This window comes from Saimiri boliviensis, chromosome 18 (assembly GCF_048565385.1).
Source record: "Saimiri boliviensis isolate mSaiBol1 chromosome 18, mSaiBol1.pri, whole genome shotgun sequence".
NCBI lineage: Eukaryota > Metazoa > Chordata > Mammalia > Primates > Cebidae > Saimiri > Saimiri boliviensis.
In genome coordinates this window covers 14,252,311-14,276,658 of record NC_133466.1, presented here as the reverse complement: position 1 = coordinate 14,276,658, position 24,348 = coordinate 14,252,311, and the positions used below count along the sequence as shown (strand labels likewise).

The following is a 24,348-nucleotide window of genomic DNA, read 5'->3' as shown; positions in this document are numbered from 1 at the left end:
ATTCAGACAGGAACCAAACCATCAGCTCCCCTGGGTCTCCAGCCTACCAACTCACCCTGCAGATATTGCGACTACTCAGCCTCCGTAATTGCATGAACTGATTTATTGCAATAAATCTCTTTCTACATATATACATCCTGTTGGTTCCATTTCTCCAGATAACACTAATAGAGAAACGTATCAGAAAATTTCCCTCCTCTTGTTTTGGGGATGTGGGTTGCCAAGGGGCTGAGAACAGTGAAAGCAGGAGAAGGCTGGAAAGGTATCAGAATACTGGGACTTCTAAAAGCATTTATGGGATTCCCTCAGGCCCAGAGCATTACCCACTCTCATAGGGTAATAAATGTCAGGGGGGGTCACAAAACATGAGATTCTTCTAAGCAGTGGCCTATTTGCCTTGGTACCTAAGGGACTGCCACTAATAAAGTCTGTACAGTAACAATTGAGTACAGATTGGAAGCCACCTGGCCATGCCACAGCCTTCGGGGAGGCATGAGAGACACAGCTGAATACAGCCCTTGGACACACGCCTAAAGACATTTTCCTATAATAGTCACAAACATAAATACAGTTTCTAGTGAATGCTTAGTAACAGATACTGTGCTATGGGCTTTGGGTCCATTGTCTCATGTAATCTTTGCAACAACTCTAGAGGCAAAAATTACTGTCCTCACTTTTCAGATGGGAAAACAGAGGTCTAATGAAGTGTCCAATTAGACAGGGTTCTCCAGAGAAACAGAAAAATGGAATATATATACACATATATACATATGAGACAGAGAGAGGTTTATTATGGAAATTGTCCCATGCAACTCTAGAAGTCAAAAAGTCCCATCATATGCCATCTGCAAGTTGGAGAAGCAAAAAAGCTGGTGGTGTAGTTCAGTCCAAGTCCAAAGGCCTGAGACCCAGAGAAGCCAATGGTACATCAGGCTACATCCAAAGCCGCAAGTACCAAGAGCTCTGATGTCCTTGGTCCTTGAGACAGAAGACAGTGGATTCCCAGCTCGAATAGAGCAAATTTGCCCTTCCTCTGCCTTTTCATTCTATTCAAAGCCTCAAAGTATTGGGTGATGTCTGCCCACATTGGTGAGGGTGATTCTTTAACTCAGACTGATTCAAATGTTAATTTCTTCTGGAAACCCCTCACAGACAACACAGAAATAGCATTTTCTCGGTTATCTGGGCATCCCTTAGCCCAGGCAAGTTGACACATGAAATTAGCCATCACATGAAGTTAAGGGAGAAGTTACAGCTGAAGACACTGAGGGTCCAAGAATCTAAAACTGTGTTGTAAGGACTGAATGAATTGTTCTCAGAAGTGTGTGCAGCCAAACGTCTGGCATGTGATGAGAGCTCAGTAAATGAACTTCATTATGTTCACACTGTCATCATTATCATCATCATTATTATATTCTTCCTTCATTATACTTTATCAACTATGAATACATTCTCTGGCTTTTATAAGGCTAAAATGCTCAAGGAAACACTCTGTATATGCCCTTTAAATTCAAAGCTACCTGAAAGTGTGTTTCTTAAAACTGTCCCACAGGTATAAGGGGTATTTGAGCTTCCTTCTTAGCTCCTTAAAGAAACAAAGATCACCCTCTAGTCTGAAACCCAATTCAAAACCTTTCACCAGGCTGGGCGCAATGGCTCATGCCTTTATAATCTCAGCACTTTGGGAGGCTGAGGCAGGCAGATCACTTGAGATCAGAAGTTCAAGACCAGCCTGACCAACATGAGGAAACCCCATCTCTACTAAAAATACGAATATTAGCATGGTGGCATGCGCCTGTAATCCCAGCTACTCAGGAGGCTGAGGCAGGACAATTGCTTGAACCCAGGTGGTGGAGGTTGCAGAGAGTGGAGATGCCACCTGGACAACAGAGTGAGACTCTATCTTAAAAAAAAAAAATAACTTTCACCAGCGTTTCTCAGGTGTCCATGGGTTTTTTCTGGTCCCAAATATCTTCTGACTGCAGCAGCAAGTAAGCTCAAGGCCATCTGCTGGGTACTTCCATAGGGTTTTCCTTCAGCATCCTTGCATGCTCTAACCCAGAACTTACTCAAGGTATATAGTAGGTACTAAATAATCACTTGCTTAATGCAAACTATTTTCAAGCTTTCTCTTCAATCTTGTCTCTGCATGCATTCAAAAGTAATTTAGAGTTGACCATGTGACTATCACAAAAGGCTGCCTACATTATTTTAATTGTATTTTGTCTTTGACAAAAATACAATTAATACATTTCTTCCACCCAGAAGAAATGGACAAATGTCCCTTAAATTAATGTTTCTGCCCTGTGCATCATGAGCAACCTGATTACATTGAAATCATTTTCTAGTCAATGCCTTTAATTACTTTTCCTTTTGTGGTGACTGTCATGATCCTGCTGCTATTTTCTTCTCCAGACAGTAGAATTATACTGAAATATATCTACTAGTTGTCACACATATATCTTGCAGGTTGCTTATTCCTGATCCCACTTTAGTCCTCATTAAATACAACATGAACTTTGCCTTTGGACAAAGGAAGAGGCAAATCTAGCAGTGTTCCTTGAATTTATGAGGCTGCAAAATGAGCTGTGATTTCAGATAAGACACCACTCCAGAGAGCAAGGTTACTACATCAAGGAAGAAGCTCACGTGACCACCTTCTCCTCTGGCACTGGTGATCCCAAGGTATTCACAGCCAGGGCTTGGTCTGGCTTCCTCTGAAAAGACTGTGATAATGTGCCCTGGGACCTAGTTTTTATGTGAATGTAGCATCTGCTCTTTGAGCACTAGAGGGAAAAGAGGGAAATAATCTACATTTCTTGATCCTTTATTATCAGGCTAATCTCAATAATAAGCATTGCACAACCAATTGCATTCAAACTTACACAGGTGACAAGTTTTTTGTTTTTGTTTTGTTTTTTGTTTTTAAGACAGGGTCTTGCTCTGTCACCCAGGCTGGAGTGTAGTGTGTGAACTTGACTCACAGCAACCTCTGCCTCCCAGGCTCAAGCAATTCTCCTGCTACAGCCTCCCAGTAGCTGGAATTACAGGTGCCCACGATTTTTTGTATTTTTAGAAGAGATGGGGTTTCACCATGTTGCCTAGACTGGTCTCAAACTCCTGACCTCAAGTGATCCACCCACCTCAGCCTCCCAAAATGCTGGGATTACAGGGGGTGAGCCACTTGACCCAGCCCATAAAAGTTTTATTAAATCTGTTTTGTTAAATCTGTTTAAATGAGGAATCTAAAGTTCTGATAAGCTAAATAACTTGACCAAGACCACACAGCTGTGAGTAAGAAGTAAAGTGGGTTTCAAACCCAGGCTTGTGACACCAAAGCTCAGCTACTTCTCTGCATATGACCATGAAGCCTAGAGATGAGACACGTGTTAAACAATGAGCTAGAATTTAGAAGGACAGTGGTGCAGCTGGAACGGTGCGACAGTGGGGGGAATCTCATGACCAATCATCGAGGCTATGAGATCGCTTTCTTCAGTGAGTCTCAGAAGCCACAGAGTCACAACGGAAAAAGCAGATGATCTGAGTGACAATGATCCAGAGTCCGCATGATGGGGGGAGTGGAAGCCCCCAAGGTGAGAAGTTTGGGGCAAAAAAGAGGGCAAGGAAGAGTCCTGGCTGTGTACAGAGGTAAATAACAGCAGGAAGCAGTGAAGGGACTGGGACATTGCAGAGGGACCTGCAGTCTGAGGAAAGGTGGCTGGATGAGGGTGGGGACTCAGGAAAAAGACAATAAGAGAAATACTCAAGGAAAAGGATAGGCAATGTTGTTAACAGGGGGCAATTTCAGAGCCGGAAATAATACAGGCAGAGCCAAAAGCATACCTCATTCTCCAACAAGCTGCTCCTGTCTAACTGTCAAGGTGGGATGATCTGATAAACTAGTTTGTGCAGTCTGTGTCCTGGGATATGCTGCCAGGGTTATCTGTACTTCAGCAGGAGTCTCTTCCTAGACAAAGCAAAGGTACTTGAAAAAAGGATTCTTTCATGATAGGAATGACAGGCACCACCAACAGACACGAACGATTGTACTTGTGAGAGCAATAGTTTCTGGATAAGGACGTCCTTCAGTACGTCCCTCAAATATGATTATGCAAGCGAGGTCTAATCTGCCCTAGAAAGCCTCAGCTCCGCCTGAAGCTCAGCTCTCGAATGGCCTTCGTAGAAGGGTTGTAACTCTCAGTTTGAGGACCTCGGAGCCTACAGTCTCCAGGCCTCCTTCCCTGCTTTTTCCTCCACCCTGCTGCTCTCCCTTTCCCATCCCCTTCACTCATCTCCAGCCACCCAGGTCTCTTCTCAGTGTCTCCAACATTCCTTTCTTCCCAAAAGACTTTGCACATGCTATTCTTTCTGTCTGGAAACTCTTCCATCGACTTTCCAAGAGGCTGCTGCTTCTCACTGTTCAGGTCTCAGCCTGAAGGTCATCACCTCAAGAAGGCGTACCCAACCACCCACCCTCAAACAGGTCCCGCGCCCACCACTCTCAGTTCTTCTCCCAGAGGGTGCTTTGTGTATTCCTTATCCCCCAGCTCTCCCACAGGAAGTGGGGGCTCCTTGCAAGCAGGGATTGCTGGTATGTGCTCAGCCCCTCACACAGCCTTGCCACAGTAGGGGACCTGATAAATGAGTGAAGGAGTAACCCATGAGTAAGCATCTGAGAGAGGCAGCTGAAGGATGAGGGAAAGAGGAAGTGGTTCCATCAGCTGCCACTTACTCTTCCTCTCACAGTGTACCTTCTCTGCCAATTTTTCTTTTGTTGATTTGAGATAGAGTCTCACTCTGTCACCCAGGTTGGAGTGCAGTGGCGCAATCTTGGCTTACTGCAGCCTTGACCTCCCAGGCTCAAGCAATTCTCCTGCCTCAGCCTCCCAAGTAGCTGAGACTACAGGCACGCACCACCGTGCCTGGATAATTTTTGTATTTTTTGTAGACATGGGGTCTTGCCTTGTTGCCCAGGTTGGTCTCAAACTCCTAGGTTCAAGCGATCTGGCTGCCACAGTCTCCCAAAGTGCTAGGATTGGAGGCGTGAGCCGACACACCCAGCCTGTTCGTCAATTTTAATAAAATTTCCCAGCATGGAAGGCTTGTAGGCAAGGAGATGGGAATTTGTGATTTTTGTTGGGTCCCACTGTGCCCTAAGGATGATACTGGGTCCTACACAGCCCAGAGCCCAACTCTGGACATAAGAACATTGTTATGGGCTGAATTCCGGCCTTCCCAAATTCATATGTTGAAGCCCTAACCTCCAGGACCCAAGAATGTGATCGTATCTGGAGATAGGGCCTTGAAAGAAATGTTTAGGTTAAATGTTGTTGGTAGGGTGGGACCTAACAAAATCTAAGTTAAGTCCATATAAAAAGAGGAAATTTGGGCACACGAGAGATGCTAGGAATGTGCGCACACAGAGAGAAGACCACGTGAGTTCACAGCAAGGTGGTGGCCAGCTGCCAGCCAAGGAGAGAGGCCTCATGAATAAAACAATCCTGCTGGCTTTGATTTTGGAGTTCCAGCCTCCTGAACTGTGAGAAAATAAATTTCTGTTGCTTAAGCCACCCAATCTATGGTGTTTTATTATCACAGCCTGAACAGACTAATACAAATGTTAATATAACAGTCTTATTACATCATGGATGTCTTCAGTAGACAATGGTGAGTTAGACAGAGCAGATCCCAGTCCAGGGAAATGCTGTGGTGAGGGTGAAGGACACAGACTTTGCAATCATATCCCAAGGCCACCACCTGCCCCCTTGGGCACGTCACTTAAACTGTGAATACATATCCTCTTCTACAAAGTGACCCTCACGGAAGCATCGCAAGAGATAAGGTTTACAAAAGCACCTTTCATCGTTCTTAAAGGTCATTGTTCAACACATGTCAATGCCCTGCCCTCGCCTTCCCATCCAACTCAGTTACATAGAAGTAGTAAGACCTTGGTTCCAAGAGAATTGCAAAATGACCAATAGATTCATAAAAATTACTGGGAGAAATAAACGTGTATAAGCCTGAGTGAGGGTTCCTAACATAGGGCAGGTGTGACTGTTCTCTGAGCCTATTGTGTAAGCCTGGGATCCATTCTAATGAGCAATTTTGTGCTATAATTATAGATGGATAGTCTAACACCAGAGGCCACAGGTGACCCTGGTGGAACATTTGGAAGAAAAAGCCAGAATTTGATGGAGTATGTTCACCAGTTTCCCAATGCCAAATAGAACTAAAATTAGACTACTGGCCTAGTAAAGAAGAATCCACATAAATTATTAAGAACATGAGTCGTTTTGAGGCTCCTTGGAATTGACCATGTCTTTGAGATAGTCACGTTCTTCTGTAAAGATCTCCCTTAAATGATTATTTTAGTGTGACCTTCCAGAGGAGGAGAGTCCTCTTAAAGTTCCTCGGTTCATGTTGAGCTGCCAGATCCCAAAATGATCAAGTGGGACAACAAGCCAAACTGGAAGAAGCAACCAAACTTTCATTAATTTACCATGAGATTGAAGGCAAGCGACAAAGAAAAAGAAAAGGGAGGGAGAGGGAAGAACGAGAGTTAAAAAGTACGGGGCCAGAGCACCCAATGAGGAGAAGAGTCTTAGTCAAAGTCCCCTGTAAGGAGTATCTTGGTGGACATACCTGAAAAGTGGCCCCCACCCTGCAGGGCTACAGATTACGAAGACCCCGAATGGAGGTGCCTGGACCATGAATGCAGCTATCCCTAAGCATATGAGGAATAAGGGTGGGGGAACCCAAATCCTTGACTTCACCTCCCTCCTCCAGAGATTGCAATGTGGGGAAGACAGCTTTCTCCGATGAGACTGGCCAGGAAAAGCCTTGCAAATGCCTTTGGTCAGACCTGAGAGATCATGCCCAGATCATCACTTTAACCCGGAGCTACTCCTCACTATTTATAAGATCTCCAGCCTGGCACGATGGCTCACACCCATAATCCCAGCACTTTGGGAGTCCAAAGTAGGTGGATCACAAGGTCAGGAGTTCAGGACCAGCTGGACCAACATGGTGAAAGCTGTCTCTACTAAAAATACAAAAATCAGCCAGGCATGGTGGCAGGTGCCTGTAATCCCAGCTACTCAGGAGGCTGAGGAAGGAGAATTGCTTGAAGTTGGGAGGCAGAGATTGCAGTGAACCGAGATTGAGCCACTGCACTCCAGCCTGGGCAACAGAGCAAGACTCTGTCTCAGGGAGGAAAAAAAATGATCTCCACCACACCTTGGTCTGAAATCATGGGTCTTAACCTTAGAGTCCGGAATTTCAAAGCTATGAATCCTCTCCTCTGAAAATGCACATAGGTATATTTAGCATAAAATTTTATGAAATGTATAAAACCATGAAGTCTACCTGTAAACCGAAGGTTAAGAAATCTATGAACTAGAGAGAAATAGATTACTTTGTCAGGTATTTCAACAATGTATAGGCCCGTGTAACTTTATTGTGGGATGTCACTAAAGGATGAAATCAGGTAACCTGACCAGTGACTGCGGAACACTCTGATAGCACCCCAGAACTTTGATATGGTTTAACCATCATGCCCACTTTTATTTATTTTTTTTTTGAGACATAGTCTCACTCTGTTGCCCAGGCTGGAATGCAGTGGCACCATCTCGGCGGCTCACTACAACCTCCGCCTTCCGGGTTCAAGCAATTCTCCAGCTTCAGCCTCCTGAGTAGCTGAGACTACAGGCGCATGCCATCATGCCCACACCATCCCCACTTCTAAAGGTGAATACTGGTATGGGGTGTGTGTGTGTGTGTGTGTGTGTGTGTGTGTGTGTGTGTGTGTGTATAAAACATCTGACTCAATAAATTTAACCCAGCAAGCATATATAGCTTGTGAGACTCAAGAAGTATTTAAGTTGGTGCTCAGTAATTGTATTAGTCTGCTTAGGTTGCCATAACAAAATGCCACAGACTGGGTAGCTTAGACAACAGAAATTTATCGCCATCCTAGAGGCTGAGAAGTCCAAGATTAAGGTGCCAGCAATGTATGTCTCATTCTGAGGCCTCTTCTCTTGGCTTGCAGATAGCCACCTTCTTTTTCTTTAAGACAGGATCTCAGCCTGTCACCCAGGCTGGAGTGCAGTGGCACAATCTCGGTTCACTACAACCTCTGCCTCCAGGGTTCAAGCAATTCTCCTGCCTCAACCTCTCGAGTAGCTGGGACTACAAGCATGTACCACCATGCCCACCTAATTTTTTGTATTTTAGTAGAGACAGGATTTCATCATGTTGTCCAGGCTGGTCTCTAACTTCTGAGCTCAGGCAATCTGCCCATCTCAGCCTCCCAAAGTGCTAGGATTACAGGCATAACTCAAAATTCTCAGCCGGTCTCTCTCTCTCTCTTCTTATAAGGACACTAATCCTATCAGCTTAGGGCCCCACCCTTATGACCTCACCTAACCTTAATTGCCTCCTAAAAACCCAATCTCTAAATATAATCACAATGGAGGTTAAGGCTTCAACATACAAATTTTGAAGGGACACAATTCAGTTCATCATCATGATATTTATACCAGTTCTTCCTTCTTGATCTCAAAATAATTTATCCCACTAAATTGAAAGTCTCTTTGCACTACTGGAGTTGAGCCAACCATGAAAAAACAAGTTACTTCCAGAGATACCCAACATCCTTGGATCATGTTGAACATTTAGCCCCAAAAGCATAGAACCTACCTATTCTTAAAAAGGCTTCTTTCTGCAAAGGAAAATTAAATTTCTTTCCAAAATTTTATAGATTATTCTGGTGGGCTATATACATTGATGGGGAGTAACCACAAATTCACACTCCACTGTGAGATTACATTCCATTCCTACACTACTTCAGCAAGGTCACAAACCCTATTAAAAGCATAGTGGCCATGCAGGGCAGAAATTGATGTGAAATTCTTCACCCTCAAAATGTTTAATGGAGGACATGTAGCCACCATTGACCTTTTTGGCTCAAGGTAAGGTCTTGGTGGAAAACTGCCAAGCCACTGCCCTTTTAATATACATGGCTGATATATCATCATTTGGAAGCATTTACATTAAAATAAGTGAGGTACATTAAAATCTGTGCACTACCCTTTAACAAAATTTTTACAAATATCAAGCTCTCCTGCTTCTTGAACCCAAGTTAGCACTAGCAAGGCTCCATTCTCTTCCAGGGTGTGAGGGTTGTCAGTGCCTAAATGTCCCTTGTTCATTCTCATGCTGCTAATAAAGACACACTGAGTAATTTATAAAGAAAAACAGGCTTAATGAACTCACAGTTCCACATGGCTAGGGAAGCCTCACAAACATGGTGGAAGGCAAGGGGGAGCAAAGGCACATCTTACATGTATGGAGGGAGGCAAAGAGGGTTTGTTCAGGGAAACTCCTCTTCATAAAACCATCAGATCTCATGACTCCTTTTCACTATCATGAGAACAGCATGGGATAGACCCACCCCCATGATTTAATCACCTCCCACCAGGTCCCTCTCATGACACATGGGAATTATGGAAGCTACAATTCAAGATGAGATTTGGGTGGAGACATGGTCAAACCATATTATCCCCGAACCATTCAGCTTCTCCACTTTCTAGAAAATTCGTATTCTTAGGGTACTTAAAACATCATGATTCACTGCATTTTGCCTGAAAGGTGATTCAAACACTCATAAGAAATTATCAGAAGAAAACTAGTTCAATTCAGAAAAATAATAAACGGATTCAGTTAGAGAAACTCAGAGGAATGCATGAATTGGACTGAGAAAACACAGTCACAACAAGAGACCCTCCTCTAGCTCAGCAGCTAGGATTTCTGCATTTCCATGTCATTAGCTAACATGCTCTAAATAACTTTAATTGTTCATATAGATCAGTAACTGAGGTTATACCATGCCCTACATAAAAGGCTGTTTTTCCATAAGTAAGTGAAGGCTTCCGTATTGAAAATTCATTCAAAGTTACCTAATGAATTGCCCAAGGAGCAAATAATTGAAATTATCAGAGTGTCAAATAAAAATATGTTTAAGTCCACTTTAAAAAAAAAAACCTATAAAATGTTGCTAACAAAGTAATTTTTAGTTTTCATTTTTAAATTGTCAGTGCTTTTTTCCAGATGCCATTCATCCTTGAAAAAAATTATCTTTTGGTCTATAACTGCAAAAATTATTTTTCATGGGTAGTTTCATATTTTTAAATGTCACTGCATTTTAATTTTTGTAATTCTATCAATTTCATGTCTGTAGTTCTTCCCTGCCACCTCAGCTGAGCTCACATGACCATTGTAGGTGCTGTGTTTCCCCTCAGCATTATAGCCTTAAGGTACTAATGTTTATTTGAGAGAGGAAGGAAAGAGGAGGATTCTTGTAAATGACTCTGAGCATCTACTGAGGGAGAGAAAACTTTAACTAAAATCAACTTGGCTCTTGAGAACTCATTTTTCTTTGACGATTGAAACACCTAATCTTGTCATTCAAGTTAAACTCAATTTGCTACCATTTTAAAATGTAACGACTGAATATCAAACTCAGTCAATTCAAGCCTCTGTTCCTCAGCTTCTTTCTCCTTGGGAATAATTTTTATTGGTGGGTGGGTTGCAATGTCCTGGTACCAGGTGTAAGAGGCAACTGGAGTTGGCATCCACAACTGACTTCCTCCAAACCCAATCAAGTTTGCCTTAGGTTCATTAGCTCTGTCCCAGAATGCTGCAACTCACCTCCAGTAGAAAAACAGGACATAGAATGAAGGTACCGGGAAAATCTAAGTGACTTTTCTCTGCTCTGCCTCATGCACAGTGAGGTCTAGTGTATTAGTCCATTTTCATCCTGCTAAGAAAAAATAGCAGAAACTGGGTAATTTGTAAAGAAAAAGAGGTCTAATGGACTCACAGTTCCAGTTGGCTGGGGAGGCTTCACAATCAAGGCAGAAGGCAAAGGAGAAACAAAGGAACGTCTTACATGGCAGCAGGCAAGAGAGTGTGTACAAAAGAATTGTCCTTCATAAGACCATCAGATCTCATGAGTCTTATTCACTATTATGAGAACAGCATGAGAAAAAACCCACCCCCATCATTCAGTTATCTCCCCCACAAGATATGAGGATATCTAGAAAGTTCAATATGAGATTTGGGTGGGGACACAGCCAAACCATATCATCTAAACTGTGTGAGACTCTCTCAGTTTATTACCTGGACACTCTAGCCATACAGTCTCAGAGGCCATGCTGGACATTCTTGGGTCAAGAGGAACAAAGTGTGGTCTGCAAGGCCAGGGAGACAGGTATCTTCAGAACACACCAGCATCCAAATCATCCCAAAATCTCCTTGCTCCAGCTGGATCAACTTTTATTTCCTTTCGTTCCCAGTCTTCTTCCCATTTTCACTCCCCAGTTGATGTCCCTGCCTCCTCATATTCCTTTGTGAACTCTGCCCATTGTCCACTTGCACTAGCATTTCAGAAGGCAGGTTATAGACATTTCTCTGATCCTCCAACCCCCGCTTGTAAACCACACTTCTGCAACCCCATCCATAATGGTATAAGGCCTTATTCCTATGATAAATCTCTTACTCTATAAAACTCATAATGGTTCTACTGTCTTTATTGTGCCATGACTGACACAATGTATTACCATTTTGTGCAAAAGAAATTGTGCTAATGTTCCAAGCATAGGCAGTAAAGCACTAACACTGTTAAATGATTCTCATTTCTTGTCCCATTCATCCACTCATTCATTCACTGAGGAAACATTTGCTGAGTGCCTACCATTGGTCAGGTACTGTTCTAAAGTAGCAGACTCAAAATACACGAAGGGCTGTGATGTGAAGATGATCAGCATCTAAAACTATAACCATCGAAGGAAAATTGCCAGGAGGAGATTTCAGTTCAGTATTAAGAACTTTCTGACAATTAAAATTGCCTCAAGGGAAAGACCTCTCTGTTCTAAGGTAGTAAGGCCCTAATACTACAGAAATTACCTAGCAACTTTCTTACCAGGGACACGTCAGAAGCCCGAATGTATCAGTTAGTAGAGTTTAAATATTCGCCAGGTTCACTTTTAAATTTTATGTCTGATGATTCCAATATACTATATGCTATCTGTGAGATTTTGAGACTCTATATTCTGTCTGTATTCTAAGGTGACTATGAGATATATATAGGGATTGTGTTAGTCTCAGAACAATACAAAAAGGGAAGAGAACAGGTATTTTTGGTTTACCACATGCCAGGCAATATTCATTAGTTGTTTTATAATCCTCCCAAAACTCTAAAACGTAAGTGGTATTATCCCCTCTGTATGGATAAAGACACTGAAATTTAGTAAGTTATAGTGACTTATTCAAACATCTCAGCCACCAAGCAGAAGAAACTGAAAACTTTCTGACCCCAAATCCATGTTTTTTTCTTATTCTGTATCTCCTCAAATTTCAGCATTTTTATGTAAGAATTAATATAATATGATTCCTATTCAAAATTGTTATGAGTATTAACTCTCACGTAATAAAGCATCATTTTTCATTTATCAGGTCAAATCTTAATGCATGCATATTTTAATATATATCTTAGAATATACATTGTATTAAATATATTAAGCAATAACATAACATCATTTATCAAATGTCTTGTATGTTCCAACCACCCCGAAGTGCTTTACATTCTCATTTCATCCTCACAGGAATTAAATGGAGATTTTTTTAGCCTTATTCTACAGATAACAATGAAATTCAGGGAGGCTAAGACACGTTTCCAAAGTTCACCAGCTACTAGAAAGTGGCAAGACTGGAACCCATTTTGTTCTGGTCGACTTTGAAGCTCTTTTTCTGTATTCTGGGTACCCTGGATTACTCTTTCCCTTGGGCTGGATCAGGGATGGCAGATTTTTCTTACCATATTTTGCAAGATGACTTGCTCTTTCGCCTACATGTTCCAAGATTATTTGCTGCTTCTCCCTCTAGATGTCTCCTTAAACAACTTGTTGTTTATTTCTACAACAGTTTCTACTTTCAGCCCCATTTAAAATAAAATGTAGGAAGATTCACCCCATCAAGCCATTTCAATATGAGAAATTGGTTGAGCAAATAAAACAAAATATTTGAGAATATTGAAGTTGTCATGAATGACATACTATTACCATTCATTGTAATGTAGGTGTTCTAAGACTTTTTTCTTCTTTTACTTCGCTAAATCAACCACTCCAACTTGATGGCCTTGCTCCTAGCTGATTCAAGTCCACAGAGGATTTCATTTTGACTTTAAACTATAGCTGACTGTTGCTGTAGGAGAGGTTTAAGACAACCAGAGATATAAATTGCCTCATCTACCACCAGGGGAAAAATGATTGCATCGTGTAATACAGACCACAGGATAGGGACAAGCTTGTCTGCTGTGTACCCCTGTTACCAATATCAGCTCCAAAGAAGAAAAATAGACTTGAGGAGAAGAGAATTTGTTTTCAGCTCATTATAGGGAAAGGAAAACTATGTTACTATATATGCTTCATATATAAAGAGGAACATATACATAAATATACAGTGGGAGAGAAGAAAGCTAGCATTTATTAAGGCTTAATATATACCAAGAGCTTCAGGTACTTTATAACAACCCTAAGAGATGTGGTTATTTCCATATGATAAAGGAAAGAATTGGGAAAAAAAAATCTTAGTTTATAAACTCCTCCAACTCAAAAGTCCAAGCTTTCTCCACCATATTCTATTGACTTTATGTACAATCTTACATAAATTCCTCTTAGAAATTCTGAGATCATTGTATATCACGTATCTTTTTAATTATTTCTGAATGAAAATAAAGTCATGAATCTCCAAAGGGGACTTTAGACTCATCTGCAGTCTCTACCAGTTGTCCCCTCTTCTTGAGTTTTTATTACCCAGTTTACAAGTGTCCCTATGTTTAAGTCTCGACAAAAGTTCTTTGAAAGCCTTGACATTTATATGGAAAGTAAATACAAAAAAATTTTCTCCTCACATTTAGAAAGCATTATAAAACTTCTGGCTACCTGGATATGACATCTATTGTTACAAGAAGCCCAAAGCCCATCTCACTTGATTTAGGGGCAATGCCCTGCCCTCTTGTGAAGAAGCACTACCCTCCTAGCTGGTGGTGTTGATGGAGCTGTCATTTAGTGTCCCTCCCCTTTCTTGATTCAAGGGTGAAAAACTAGATCAGATTCTCCCTGCTCCCAGCAAGGATTCAGATTTTGTGCAGCAAACTTCAAGGATAGAAAACACTTGGAGAAGATTTATCCCAAAAGTGATGCTCACAGACACTGTCCATTATTCTTCTGACTCTGCCCCCATTCTTGTCCCACTTATTGATTATTTATTAATCTTTCTTCAGTTCTGTGTGCTATCCCATATCCTCCCAGTACATTTCTTTATTTTCTCTTTTTATTATTAGCTTAAGGTAGCTTCTGTTGCCAGCAACCAAAGTGCCTGAGCTGACCGTCCAAGCTTTGATGGGATACATAGGGCCCCAGTTAGACAATTCACTGCCCTGGGCCAAATTGTGACGTTGGCTCCCTTGGTCTCTCTTTCCTGGCTGCTTGCGCCTCCTTCCACCTGTGTTTACAGGATGTGACTTTCATCATCAATTTGCCATTGTCAGCCAATCCCATCTGAGATGACAATGAATGGTAATAGCTAAGGTTGCATCATCCACTAAAAGAGATTTTAATTCAGCAGGAAGCACAAGAAAACTAGAAAATGTGGCCAGGTGCAGTGGCTCATGCTTGTAATTTCCGAATTTTGGGAGGCTGAGGTGGGTGGATCACTCGAGGTCAGAAGTTTGAGACCGGCCTGGGCAATATGGTAAAACCCTGTCTCCACCAAAAATATATATAAAAATTAGCTGGATGTTGTGGCATGCACCAGTAGTCCCAGCTACTCAGTAGGCTGAGGCACCAGAATCTCTTGACCCCGGGAGGCAGAGGTTGCAGTAAGCCAAGATCCCCCCACTGCACTCCAGCTGGATGACAGAGTGAAACCCTGTCCAAAAAAAAAAGTAGAAAGTATGGCAGACACAGAAGAACGACACACTAATTGCGGTATTCCACATGTGCTAAAAAAAAAAAAAAATACGTACAATAAATCTTTATACGTGATCTAAACGGCATCTTCCAAGACTCTCCATAATTTATGGAATATCCCAGTTAGGGACTCTGTCTATATCAATACTTAATTAACTAATTACTCAGCATTGTACCTAAGACCATGACAGCTTATGCTCTGCCATTCCATGCTCTTCCATACCCAATACAGATAAATTTATTGGGGTTTAATTCGAATTGTGTACAAAGAAAAATCTGCACATTTTTTTAAAGAGGGATCATCTACTCTTTCACTATTAGGAACAGGTTTTAAGCAGATTGCTCAAATAATAAATTCCTGGGATTGAAGCCTACCTACATTATCTTATGCTGCTTGTTTTTCTCTTTGCACATAAACAGTGTAATCAGAGTAAACCACCGCAAGCTGTGCCATCTTGCAGATGTTTCATTACATTCTTCTATGGAATGGGCTTCTTAACCAAGGACAAGAGAAACTGTCAATTAATACCTGTCTCATTTAATCTGCAGGTGAATATGGGGCTCAGACAGCTGTGTTTCCTCAGGGACTTCCTATTAAAAAGGATTAAGAACATATCCCTGCCCTGGGCTTCCCAGATTTCGCAATACAATTGCTTTTACTCCAAGAACTTCAGCTATAGCGGTATCCTATAAATACCAGTCATATTTTAAGACAGGCTCAAATCAGGTAACTAGAAATGCATGCATGAAGTTAGTTCTAAATGGGTTCTGGACCCTACACACTACAGATTCCCACTTTCCCATTTATTTACCCCAGGTGCCTACCTGGAAAACGCTCTCTCCCCTTTCTTCAGTTAAATCCTCCACGTCCTTTGAGGCACATGTCATTCCCTTCCTCCATGAAAGGCTCTGTGACCCGCTGACTTCATGGTGTAGCCCTCCCCTGGGATCCATGAATCCCCTGAAATTGCAAGAGTCACTTGAGGCACTTAGCATGGCTGGTCACACACTCTGACCTCTAGGGAAATCCCAAGGCTTCTCTCCTCCTGTTTAGACAACTTTTTTAAAAATGTCCTTGGACCCTGCCAGACGGACCAGGAATATTTTGAAGAACAGAGATATAATTGGGGCACAGAGCTGACAGGGCACAGGAGGAAGATGCTCAGCTGGAGGAGTGAAAATGAGGTGAATGATCTGCTTTTAAAAAGATTTAAAAGGATTGCCTTCTCTTGTGTGTGGCGTAGGCTATAAGTTAAATTTATCAGGTCAAGATCAGCATTTGGTATAACCTTGATCTACCTCTAGTCTAAGTCTAAATTTACAGGGATACAGGGAGCCCTTGAAGCTGGGCATGATTCAGACAAGCAGCAGCGTTGGAGTCTCCAGAAAAACTAGGTCTGTAGGTAATAAAGAATTCCTTATCTGCAGGGCTCTGTACATGGTATCTATCTAGGGCAGAGGCTGGCAGCTGAAGGGAGACTCCAGGAGTCCTGGGTTCTGCTTCTGGCCTAATCTCATTCTATTAAAAATCATACACTACCCTGTAGAGTTAGTTGTCTATTTTAGATGCTTTCCAATTTTACTAATAGATTGGAAGCCCCTTGAAGAGAATCTTTATCTCCCTAGCATCCATTTATCATGCCTTCCACATGATAAATGCAAAGTGCTCAATGGTTTAAATTAGAAATGACTTCTTAGTGAAAAAAAAAAAAACTCACATGGAGAAAAAGAAATATCCTAACCAAAATATCCTAAACAACAAGTAAAACAGGCTATTTGATACAGCTATGAACTGTAGAACTTGCTAGAATAATTGCTTCCCCAGACTGCAGTCTCCAAGGGGAAAGAGACTATGGATTCACCTTTGTGCCTGACACAGAGGAGAAGCTCTATATAAATATTATATTTAATATAAATACTATATAAATATATTTAATATACTATATAATATATACTATATATATTATATAGTATATATTTATATTATATTTATAGTATATATTTATACTATATAAATATATTTATAAAAGACTATATTAAATATAAATACTATATTTAACTAATTAACTACAAGTAACCCAAAAGTTAATACTTCAACACCACCACCACCCCCAGTTTTCTATTGCCACTACAACAAACTGCCACAAACTTAGTGGCTTACAATGACACAGATTTATTGTCCTACAGTTCTGTAAGTCTAAAGTCTAACAGGACTAAAATCTAGGTGTCAGGAAGGCTAGGTGTTTAGGTATAGGGCTAAGTTCATTCTGAAGGCTGGAGAGACAGCATCAGAAAAGCAGCAGCTCTCAAGCTAAACCATGAGGGAGAGCTTGCAATAAGTAATACCCAAAGACGGAGGGTATGTAATCATTCTGTGATCACCTACTGCATCAGGTGCTGTCCTAGAAACTTTCCATGAAATTGTCCATTTAACCTACCACTCTGTCTGGGAGAGTTAAGGATACTACTCCCATCACCAATAAGGAAGCTGGCAATACAGTTAGGTGAAGGTCATTCAAAGTGGCAGAAAGAGCTAAAGATGTGGAAGAGTTGAGGGTTGATTAAGGAGAAAAGAAAAAGATATTTTTAAGTGGTAGATGACCCCCAAACCCAAGAGGGTCTTCAGAGCTGGGCTGTAGATTTGGGACATTATTAGGTGACAGTGAGGTAAGCAGGGAAGTTTTATCTCCTGAGGAATGACTTGTGTACAGAGTTTTAGAAGATAATCTTGCCGGTGGCATGAAGAACGGAGGCAGAGACCAATAGAAAGATAATCAGACTTCTGTCTTCCATGTAGAAGAAGACAAAGGTCCTGGTGACCTTGAAAACCTGGAAGTGAACAAGATGGTGGGAAGGGTGAAGACAGCCCCAGGGTTCTTCCAAGAGCATATCGTGGTAGCCCAGTGCAACTGAGGGAAACTACATTCCCTATTTGCACTTCTGCACTAACTGTGCAAAGCTCTCATCGTGAGACCTGGCTCACCCAAAGGCTATAGACAAGTGTGAAACTTTCAACTCTCTGTGACTCAGGGGTTGATTTCCAAAGACAGAGAGTGCATGAGGAATCAGGTCCAGCCCTGCCTTAATTCTCACATCTCTCCTGTAGTTGCAGAATGATATCACGTGGCCCTTCCATTTTCAAGCAGTTCTAGAACTTTCCAGATGCGCTTGCTAATTATCACAGACCACTGGGTGCTGGGAAAAGCAGCTACGGTGATCACAGCCATGATCAGAGTACAGTTGGGCCAAAACTAGTGGCTACATTAAAATGAAATGCACAAGACCTGTTTCTTTGCAACATGGCATCATATTCACGAGATAAACATGGAACTCATGAATTATCTTTCAACCAGTAAGATGAGGAACTCTTAGGAAATGATGTCCTACCTGGGATGAGAAAAAATATAGTTTATTATTAATGAAATAGGCAACCTCATACGCAAACACTGATAGGAGATGGGTTTGTATGAGCTTTGTGCTGTTCCAGAAAGCTAAGTCTCCCTGGAGAGTCTGAAAAGGTTATCACACGTGGTTTCTTAATATCAGCCTGTGGGCGAGGCGGGGTCTGTAAGGAACGGTCTCAAGCAAGAGCCTGTCTTAGGAGCCAGTAAATTGCACTCTCTGGAGTCCGCTCCCCACCATCCTTCAGGCCCTTCTACCCCTCCTCAGCAATCACAATTCCAAATCAGTTCCTCTCACTGCCTCAATTTGTGCCCCTAACCTCCACTTGAGGATTCAGAGTATAGAGTTTAGATCTCTTACAGGTCTGCTGTAGAAACTGGCTTTGAAAACATGACTTTAAACTAGAGCATAAGCAACCAGAGAAAAATATTCAAAACCTAGAGAGAATTTCAGGAGAACATTTATACATATCATGGTATGGTATAATAAGTGGAATGGTGGTCCCCAAAACAGGGCCAGGTGTGGTGGCTCATGCCAGTAGTCCCAGCACTTTAGGAAGCCAATGTGTGAAGGATCATTTGAGCCCAGGAATTCAAGATCAACCTGGACAACACAGCAAGACCCTATCTTTACAAAAAAAAAAAAAATTAGCCAAGTATGGTGTTGCATGCTTATAGTACTAGCTACTAGGTAGGTTGAGGCAGAAGGATCTCTTGAGACCAAAAGTTCAAGCCTACAGTGAGCTTTGGTCACACCACTGCACTCCAGCTTGGGTGACAGACCATGTCTCAAAAAAATAAATAAAAATAAAAAAGATACATCCCCATCCTAATTCCCAAACCCTGGAAACGTTCATTCATTGGGGAAAAGTATCTTTGCAGTTGTAATTAAGAATCTTGAGATAAGACGATCCTGGATAATTAGGTGGGCTCTATATTCAATGACAAGTGTCCTCATAAACAGAGGGCAGAGGGAGATTTGAGACAGACAGAAGAGGGGAAGGCACAGAGAATAGGAGGAAGCAATGTAACCATGGAGGTGGAGACCAGCGAGATGCAACCGCAAGCCCAAGAATGCCGACAGCAACCAGAAGCCAGTGGGGCAATGGATGGAACGTCTTCCAGAGCTTCTAGAAGGGATATAGCCCTGATGACGCTGCCATTTCAGACTCCTGGCCTCCAGAACGCTGAGAGAATAAGTTTCTGTTCTAAGCTACATAGTTTGTGATAATTTGTGACAGAAACCACAGAAAACGAATACACCTGGTTTTTAGCAAACAGCTCAAACCACTATTAATCATGTCTTCTTCCATGGCCTGCCGTGCCATACACACAGGCCCGTACACATTAGCAACACTACCGCAATACAACAGCATCTTCTGAAAAGTTTTACTTACATGTCGTTCTGCAGATAACAACCCTTCAGTGCCAGCAGAAGACCCAGTAAGGGATTCTTGCTGAAACTGGTGGGAAGAGAGGACAGGGGATTAAGGGGGAATGTCAGGAGCTCTCTTGAGACCACAGAGGGACATCGGGCTGAGATCCGAGTCAGCACAGAAAAGAGCAGAGTTGAGAACAGAGACATCAAGGCAGCATCCCAAAACACCCCTGGAACCCCTCAGCTTTTTAGTGAAGTGAGATAGATGTGTCCTTGCTTTGCAATTTGAGTTTATGGACCTTTTTTTCACTTGCAATTGACTTGATTTGAGACACAAAGCAGCACAGACCCCAAGAACAGAAGCAACTCCTGAGGTTTTCTGTGAGAACAGCCTGAAAAGCCAACAGTCATTTGAGTGATGATTCTCATCAGTATTTGGTTTTAAAGTTAACACAAGATAAAGTGAAAGAACAAACCAAAACATGAATTTTATCTGTGGTTCGGTTTTCTATATTTTCTATGACATCATCCTGGTCCTGGCTACTGTGTTGTAGAGTCACCAATCTTTCAGCTCAAAGTTGGTAGTTTAATCTTGCCTCCTGTCAGCATCTCTAGCCAATCTTCCAGGCTTCAGAGAAATGGTGTATAAAATAATAGCTTTGTTGACATGGGAGAAGAGGAGCAGCATGTACCAAACACAGCATTAACTAGGTAAGGACATTGCTTCACGTCCTGCTGGAAACAATGGTCAAGTCACATTCCTCTTACCCAGAGGCAGAATCCACCCAAGCCGTTAGCAAGGATATTCAATGTTTGAGATGTGCATGGCACTTTATAGCTTAAACAGTGCTTTCTTTTTAAATTTACTTTAATTTTTCAACAGATATGGGGTCCCACTATGTTGCCCAAGTTGGCCTCAAACTCCTGGGCTCAAGCGATCCTCCTACTTCAGCCTCCCAAAGTGCTGGGATGACAGGCATGAGCCGTTGCTCATAATCAAACTGCTTTCCTATTTTCTCATCTGATTTTCTCTACCTCCAGCCCTGGAGGCAGGCAAGCAGAATGGTACCCTGGCCTGCCACAAATGAGGAAACGGGCTCAGTGAAGTTGAGTGGTTTGGTTGCAGCTATACAGCTAATGCCTCTAAAAGCAGGAACCATGCCATCATGACGTAACAGTGAATCTGAGGAATGCTTCCTTTGCCTCAATAAAAGAACAAAGAAGCTTTGCTTTCCCTCCACTATCTCGCAAGTCACTGAACTAAGGCCTGGGTAAGCTTTTCTATTTTGATTTGGCTGACTACAGCTGTAGATGACTTAGACAACGTAGCTGGGCATGGTGGCATGCGCCTCTATCCCAACTACTCTGGAGGTGAGAGGGTCACTTTAGCCCAGGAGTTAGAGCCTGATGTCAGCTATGATTGTGGCAATCCACCCCTGCCTGAGCAACAGAGTGACCGACCCTACCTCTTAAAAAATAAAAAGAAAAAATATCCAATGCAAAAATATAGTTGTGATAGTTAATATTGAGTGTCAACTTACTTGGATTGAAGCATGCAAAGTATTGTTCCTGGGTGTGCATGTGAGGGTGTTGCCAAAGGAGAACATTTGAGTCAGCAGACTGGGAAAGGCAGACTCACCCTCAATCTGGGTGGGCACCATCTAATCAGCTGCCAGCACACCTAGAATAAAAGCAGGCAGGCCGGGCACAGTGGCTCACGTCTGCAATCCCAGCATTTTGGGAGGCCGAGGCGGGTGGATCACAAGATCAGGAAATCAAGACTATCCTGGCTAGCACGGTGAAACCCCATCTCTACTAAAAATACAAAAAATTAGCCAGGCATGGTGGAGTGCACCTGCAGTCCCAGCGCCTGTAGTACCTGGGAGGCTGAGGCAGGAGAATCACTTGAACCCAAGAGGCAGAAATTGCAGTGAGCTGAGATCACGCCACCACACTCTAGCCTGGGCAGCAGAGCGAGATGCTATCTCAGGGAAAAAAAAAAAAAAAAAAAAAAAAGCAGGCAGAAGAACCTGGAAAGACTAGCCTGGTCTAGTTTTCTGGCCTCCATCTTTCTCCCATGCTAGATGCTTCCTGCCCTCAAACATCAGACTCCAAGTTCTTCAGCTTTGGGACTCCAACTGGCTTTCTTCTCCTATGATCATGTGAGTCAATACTCCTTGATAAACTTCCCTTTTTCATATACATCTATCCTATTAGTTCTGTACCTCTTGAGAACCCTGACTAATAAAATAGTCACTTCCCGTATGGTATGTATTTTTGTCACACAGATGATAGGGGCGAGCTACTTTTCAAATGTGTATATTTCACACAGTCACCCTGTTTTGTTTCTTTGTTTTCTTGACATGACAGAAGCTGAAAAGACATATATCAGACAATAGAGGAAGGTCAGCCTAGGAAGTCGATTTTCACCAATGACTACTAAATTCTACAGTATTCCCTTGGCTGTCAGTCTCTTGCTTGCTTTTATAAAATCTGTCCCGTTTGTTTCTTTTCTTCTAACAATAGTAACAGTCCATGGCCATTAATCAATTTCCCTTCATTTTGAGCCAAAACTGTTGTGGTAAAATAAAATAATTTTTTGAAGTTGAAGGTGTAAAAAATTTGCAACTCTCTTGTTTTTTTTCTTTTTTGGTTTTTGTTTCTTTGAGATGGAGTCTTGCTCTGTCACCCAGGCTGGAGTGCAGTGGTGCGACCTCAGCTCACTTCAATCTCTGCATCCCAGTTCAAGCGATTCTCCTGCCTCAGGCTCCTGAGTAGCTGGGATTACAGGCGTGCGTCACCATGTCAGACTAAACTTTGTATTTTTAGTAGAGACGAGGTTTCACCATGTTGGCCAGATGGTCTCAAACTCCTGACCTCATGATCTGCCCACCTCGGCCTCCCAAAGCGCTGGGATTACAGATGTGAGCCGCCGCCCTCGGCCAAAAGTTTACAACTCTTTTACAAACGCTTTATGAGACTAAACCAAAATGTCCAAGGGTGCCTTTACCTGTGCACTTTCTAAAAACAAGCCATCTTTAGAAGAGCAGCCTGATTGCAGCCTCCTCACACCTCTCTCCTGCCACAGCATTATCAGATCAGTGCTATGATGATGCTCCCATCATGGTTTTCAGACTGATGGACCATCAAAATCACTTTAAAAGCCTGAGGAAAAAAACACACAGATTCCAAGTTTAGTAAGACGGATACATAGCAGCTGTTCTCCAAGTGCGGTCTCCTGAAACTTGCAGAAATACAACTTCCCAGGTCTATCCCAAAACTCCTAAATCAGACACTTTGAGGCTAGAGCCAACAATCTGTAATTCTGAGACTCACTCATGTTTGAGAACCTCTGTAGTATGAAATATTCATGGCATAGGAAGTCTAAGCAATGATAGTAATATGGGAGAAAAGGTGGTTTGTAAAGAAGTGTGTTCAGTCTATTTCTACTTTATAGGGAAATGAACCTCCTAGAATTCTATAAACAAAATATCAAAAGTGGTTACTTCTGGATGATGGTTTTCATTTTTTTCTTTGTCATCTATTACGCAACTTTTCTCAAATAGGTATATATTACTTTCAAAATCAAAACAAGTTAAAAGAGAAACAGAACTTTGAGGCTGAAAGGGAATTAATTTAAAGTTTATAGCACAAGATTTACCATTTTGAGTATTGCATTTTTAAGATATTCAAAAAAAATTTTCCCTTTTCATTTCACACAGAGATTTAGAATAATTTTCCTTACCCCTATAATCACAGTGGAAGATAGGGCAAAGGGAAAAATCATGAGTTGCCGTGGCTTCATGGAAATGCAAATTTATCTGGTAAATTCACAGGCTCCATCCTGGAGAATATGGCTGATGATTATCGTAATTATGGTCACTGTGTCTTCAGTGAAATCCCCAAGGTAATTCCTGTCAGTTTCTGCTCCATGTCACTTCTTTATCATTACCGACAATCTGCTTCAGTGGGTAAAACCAAAACTAAAAGGAAGTAGACCAGCCAGGTGCAATGGCTCACACCTATAATACCAGCTCTTTGGGAAGCCAAGGTGAATGGATCACCTAAGATCAGGAGTTCAAGACCACCCTGGCCAACATAGTAAAATCTCATCTCTTCTAAAAGTACAAAAAACAAAATGGCTGGGGGTGACACCATGCCTGTAGTCCCAGCTGCCTGGAAGATTAAGGTAGGAGAATCACGTGAACCCAGGAGGCGGTTGCAGTGAGGCAAGATCACATCACTGCATTCCAGCCTGGGGGACACAGTGAGACTCTGTCTCAAAAATAAAGAAAAAGAAAAAGAACAATAGACAGAACACAGGTCTGGCTGCATTTCTCAACTTTAATGTGCTCAGTAATTGCCGAGAAACCTCTCCAAATACCTAAGAATTTCATTCTAGTACGGATTCTGATACAGCGGGTGTGGGGTGGTAACCAAGATCCAGCATTTCCAGCAAGCTCCCAGGTAATGCCAAATGCCCACGCTGCTAGCCCTCAGACCATCCTTTGAATTGAGCCCTCATGGAGGTTTCGAGCCC

At 42.1% G+C, this 24,348-nt stretch overlaps 1 protein-coding gene across 9 annotated transcripts in view; it reads right to left on the bottom strand.

Annotated features, from left to right (window-relative positions):
* The window catches only part of TIAM1 (TIAM Rac1 associated GEF 1), a 528,333-nt gene that overhangs the window by 27,486 nt on the left and 476,499 nt on the right, over nucleotides 1–24,348 (bottom strand). For 6 of the 9 annotated variants that reach the window (XR_012514869.1, XR_012514870.1, XR_012514872.1 and 3 more), the window contains exons 29-32: nucleotides 22,819–22,973; nucleotides 15,855–15,990; nucleotides 10,708–10,819; nucleotides 3,844–3,967 (exon numbers count right to left, since the gene is read on the bottom strand). The gene's annotated coding sequence lies outside the window, so the exon portion shown is untranslated. The remainder of the gene's footprint in view (nucleotides 1–3,843; nucleotides 3,968–10,707; nucleotides 10,820–15,854; nucleotides 15,991–22,818; nucleotides 22,974–24,348) is intronic. The other 3 variants (XR_012514871.1, XR_012514875.1, XR_012514876.1) reach the window with 3 other exon arrangements.